The 5,606-nt window shown below is 43.0% G+C and overlaps 1 long non-coding RNA gene across 1 annotated transcript; it reads left to right on the forward strand.

Moving 5' to 3' along the window:
* Positions 1-2,000: 2,000 nt before the first annotated feature.
* Positions 2,001-3,306, forward strand: LOC118940095. The gene is made up of 4 exons (XR_005036697.1): positions 2,001-2,065; positions 2,333-2,423; positions 2,511-2,606; positions 2,937-3,306. It is a non-coding gene; the product is annotated as an uncharacterized LOC118940095 (long non-coding RNA).
* The last annotated feature ends 2,300 nt before the right edge of the window (positions 3,307-5,606 follow it).

Genomic DNA, 5,606 nt, shown 5'->3' on the forward strand with positions numbered 1-5,606 from the left:
TGAAACTGATGGGTTGAGCCTACCAGATGAGCTAAATTACTTCTATGCTCGCTTCGAGGCAAGCAACACTGAAGCATGCATGAGATCTTGTTCCGGACGACTGTGATTACGCTCTCTCGTAGCCGATGTGAGTAAGACCTTGAAACAGGTGGATTACCAGGACGTGTACTCCGAGCGTGTGCCGACCAGCTGGCAAGTGTCGTCACTGACATTTTCAACCTGTCCATGACCGAGTCTGTAATACCAACATGTTTCAAGCAGACAGCCATAACTGTGCCCAAGAACACCAAGGTAACCTGACAAAATGACTACCCACCCGTAGCACTCACATCTGTAGCCATGAAGTGCTTTGAAAGGCTGGTCATGGCTCACATCAACACCATTATCCCAGAGACGCTAGACCCACACCAATTTGCATACTGCCTCAATAGATCCTCAGATGATGCAATCTCTATTGCACTCCACACTTCCCTTTCCCATCTGGACAAAAGGAACACCTACGTGAGAATGCTATTCATTGACTACAGCTCAGTGTTCAACACCATAGTGCCCTCAAAGCTCATCACTAAGCTAAGGTCCCTGGGACTAAACACCTCCCTATGAAACTGGATCATAGACTTCCTGACGGGCCGCCCCCAGGTGGTAAGGGTAGGTAACAACACATCTGCCACGTTGATCCTCAACACGGGGGCCCCTCAGGGGTGAGTGCTCAGTTCTCTCCTGTACTCCCTGTTTACCCATGATTGCAGGCCAAGCACGACTCCAACACCATCATTAAATTTGCCGATGACACAACATTGGTAGGCCTGATCACCGACAACGATGAGACAGCCTATAGGGAGGAGGTCATAGACCTGGCAGTATGGTGCCAGGTTAACAACATCTACCTCAACGTGATCAAGACAAAGGAGATGATTGTGGACTTCAAGAAAAGGAGGGCCGAGCACGCCCACATTCTCGTCGACAGGGCTGTAGTGGAGCAGGTTGAGAGCTTCAAGTTCCTTGGTGTCCACATCACCAACAAACTATGGTCCAAACACAACAAGACAGTCGTGACGAGGGCACAACAATGCCTATTCCCCTTCAGGAGAATGAAAAGATTTGGCATAGGTCCTCAGATCCTCAAAAAGTTATACAGCTGCACCATCGAGAACATCCTGATTGGTTGCAGCACCACCTGGTATGGCAACTGCGATTGGTTGCATCACTGCCTGGTATGGCAACTGCTCGGCCTACGACCACAAGTTGCTACAGGGGGTAGTGTGTACACTGGGGCTAAGCTTCCTGGCATCCTGGACATCTATACCAGGCGGTGTCCGAGGAAGGCTCTAAAGATTTCCAAAGATTCCAGCCACACTAGCAGTTTTTTTTATTGTTGCTCCTTTATTATTTGTTAGTTATCTATTTTTCATCTTAATGTTTTTTGTCCATTTATCCATTTATTTTTTGTAAATACTTTCTTAACACTTATTTTTCTTAAAACGACATTGTTGGTTAAGTAAGTAAGCATTTCACTGTAAGGTCTACCTACACCTGTTGTTTTCGGCCTATGTAACAAATACAATATGATTTGATGCTGCTGTCTTGTTCCAGGTCTCTCTTGAATATGAGATGTTTTATTTCAACGAGACTAACCTGGTTAAAAGTTATAATAAAATAAGTAAAAAGGTTTAATGATTGGTTTCATAAATGTGTTATGAATGGATTATGGATACAACCTTAAAATAAAGTGCTACTACCATTTATAAATTCAAGTCTATCCAAGCTCCAGGTCAGAAATTCAGTTGAAATAACTAGGAAACCATAATATTGACAGAAGTTTTGCCTGGAGGGAGGTCATAAACTTCAGGCTGTGCATTATTGCGGTTATCGCCATGGCTGTAATGTAATTTTGCTTGTTAATCGGCTGTGAGAGGTGTGGATGGGTGGGGCAGGTACAGCATCTGCAGAAAGAGTATAAAACAGTGCTGCAGAAGGCAGAGAGACGCCACACTACTACTGAAGACCAGAAGACATCATCCAGATAAACAGCCATCAATCAGACAGCATCGTCCAACTGTAAGAGGTATGTTTGTTTTCACTGAGAATCTTCTATGCAAAGGTGTATAGGAGTGGGCAAGAGTATACAAGTGGACTGGTAGGAATGGATGGAGAGGTGGAGGTGGACGTGTGTGTGTGTGTGTGTGTGTGTGTGTGTGTGTGTGTGTGTGTGTGTGTGTGTGTGTGTGTGTGTGTGTGTGTGTGTGTGTGTGTGTGTGTGTGTGTGTGTGTGTGTATGTGTGTGTGTGTGTGTGTGTGTGTGTCTTAACAAGTTGTGCTCTATGTGCTTTAGTAAAGGATGAAGATCCAGAGTATGTTACTGCTGTTCGCTCTAGTGGGTGTCCTGTTAGCAAGCTCCCTCAATGAAGATAACTCTGAGGATGGTATGTGTTGTTTGTAAATGTGTACTACTTTACTGCCCGGGTTTAATCTGATAAAATCTCGTAAAATGAAAAATCTTTCTTCCTCAGCTCTCCTGCAGGAGGATGATGTAACAAATGGAAAGGCTGCCTTTTTGGCAAAGTTGGCTACTCTGAAGACCCTCCCCTCTGAAGATGAAGCAGCATGTGAGCAATCTGTCTATCTGTCTATCTGTCTGTCTGTCTGTCTGTCTGTCTGTCTGTCTGTCTGAGCAACAGTAAATTATCAACGGGAGATTAGCAGAGGGTGGTAGGAAATGTGAAGGGCTAACTCCATCTCTACAGTTAATTAGCATCATGTTTCGTAGAGGGAAAATATTTTTTAAATGGTAGTCAAATACTGGTCTTACAACAGTAAGTTTAAAAGGTAGTCACTTATGATTGTGATATGTTTTGAAAATTTTGGAGTCATTTTCAAATGTTTAGCTTTTAAAAAAGGTATTTTCCATAAAGATGATTTAAAACTCTATTCAACAGTTTGGGGCGAGCTTTGGAACGTAGCCAAGGACCTTGTTGGGTGAGAAGCGACCAGCATGGGATGCCAAGGATCCTTTTCAGTCTCCATATGGAATCAGCTATCACCTCTGAAGTCATCACTAACATTACCTCAGTGAATCATTCCAACATCCATCCATCAATCAATGATTGTCAAAAAACAACATCAGTAATACAGTTAATTGGTACTTTGGTACTGAGAAGAACTCATCAACATTCTGAAGAATATATGTTTTATCCATGAACATGTACTTTATGTCCTGACACAGGATAGTTGGTTGGTCAAGTTAGTGGATAAATAATTGCATGGTTGTATGGTTGACTTGACATATTGTGATCCTCCAATAAACTATCAAGCATAAGACATGTTTAGTCGTTTTTTATTAATCTTACATGTTTAGCAGTGTTTCAATTACATCATACATGTTTCATAATATTGTTTTATTTCGTGTTTCTATTCAGTGTGAACAATGTGAACTTGACCATAATACAGATGCAGTGCATGCAGAGCAAATTACATCAGATTACACTGAGCAGTAATAGTAGTACACATGTCCACACACACACACTAGACGTACCGTCGTGAGAGTGAGCTTGATAACAGCAGTAAGATATCCTGGATCTTCTAATAAACTACATCCTGTATTCAAAATGGGGAAAAAACCTTTGTCACTTATCGACACACATTACCTCCATAATGACAAAGTGAAAACTTGTTTATAGGTATTTTTGCTAATTTATTGAAAATGAAAAAGAGAAATATCTAATTTACATAAGAATTCACAACAAATGTTGGAATCACAGTTGGCAGTGATTACAGTCTTTCTGGACAGGTCTCTAAGAACTTGCACACCTGGATTGTACAATATTTGCCAATTATATTATTTTCTAGGTTCTTCAAGCTCTGTCAAATTGGTTGTTGATCATTGCTAGACAACCATTTTCAAGTCTCGCTATAGATTTTCAAGCAGATTTAAGTCAAAACTGTATCTCGGCCACTCAGGAATATTCACTGTGTTCTTGGTAAGCAACTCCAGTGTAGATATGGCCTGGTGTTTCCCAATGCCTTTTTTCTATCCATGTACCAATAGGTGCCCTTCTTTGCGAGGCATTGGAAAACCTCCCTGGTCTCTGTGGTTGAATCTGTGTTTGAAATTCACTGTTCGACTGAGAGACTTTACAGATAATTGTATGTGCGGGGTACAGAGATGAGGTAGTCATGTAAGAATCTATTATTACACACAGAGTGAGTCCATGCAACTTATTATGTGGGACATTTTCACTCCTGAACGGATTTAGGCTTGTCATAACAAAGGGTAGCCAGCTAACTAGCTACTAGCTCGTAGTAGGTTAGCCAATGCTAGCGGTCATCAGCTAACCTCAGCCCGGATAACTCCTGCCAGTCTGCACAGCAATATTCAACCCAGAGCATATAGGACTGCTTCCTCTCTACCACATCTCCGGATTCCTACCTCAAGCTCTGAACCTTTTCACCTGGATCATCGCAGCTATCTGAGTGGCAAATCCTGGCTAACGTCTCTGTCACGAAGCAAGCAGTAGTTAGCCTGGAGCTAGCCTCTTGTTAGGCCCATCTCCCGGCTAGCTGAAGAGGTCCATCAGCCAGTCCTTGGGCTACAATACATTTTTGCCATTTGCCTGGACCCCTTTAACTGCCAACACGGAGCCCCGCCGATCCATCACAACTGGTCTTTTTCAAAAAAAAAAAAATGTTTTCAATCAGGTCTGACATCATTTCCGGTCACAACTTGCAGACTTGTTTACGTGTTGCTGTGCGTTTTGTTGCCAACCTATTTTGCTACCTGACAACTTTACGGTTTTTACTTTTTAATTATCGTTTATATTTTTGTTTTTTCCCTCAACTTTTTAACTGCGGAAGCTTTATCTGGACACGGTTCGTCAGGACCTCCAACAGCCGAAGCTAAGTAGTAACAATAATATGATGCCTTCTAATTGCAGTCACTGTACTCATAATATACAGGAGAACGATGTGCTACAAGCCCAGCTTCAGACGCAATCGTTAGGCAAGGGTAATTTCAGTGTAGGAAAGGATGAAACAGCGTCTATGCCACCAGTAAGTACAGATAGCAGTATAAATCCCCTGGCACAGTCCCCGCAGCCGGACAACTTTCTCACGGTTTCTGGAAGGAAATGCTGTAGGAATGCTCAACCGGTGTCGCTCATTCAGCCGGCAGAAACTTTCAACCGGTTTTCCCCATTAAGCAGCGAGTCGGAGTCAGAGGCCGAGCCTTCTCTTGTCTCTACTCCTCCCGTTACGGGGTCTGAGACGCCGAAGCTTCCCACCATTAGCTCTGACAAATTGAAAACTCTAGTCATTGGCGACTCCATTACCCGCATTATTAGACTTAAAACGAGAAATCATACACTGTTTACCAGGGGGCAGGGCTACCGACATTAAGGCTAATCTGAAGATGGTGCTGGCTAAAGCTAAAACTGGCGAGTGTAGAGAGTATAGAGATATTGTTATCCACGTCGGCACCAACAATGTTAGGATGAAACAGTCAGAGATCACCAAGCGCAACATAGCTTCAGCGTGTAAATCAGCTAGAAAGATGTGTCGGCATCGAGTAATTGTCTCTGGCCCCCTCCCAGTTAGGGGGAGTGATGAGCTCT

Source organism: Oncorhynchus mykiss, chromosome 17 (assembly GCF_013265735.2).
Source record: "Oncorhynchus mykiss isolate Arlee chromosome 17, USDA_OmykA_1.1, whole genome shotgun sequence".
In the NCBI taxonomy this organism is placed as follows: Eukaryota; Metazoa; Chordata; class Actinopteri; order Salmoniformes; family Salmonidae; genus Oncorhynchus; species Oncorhynchus mykiss.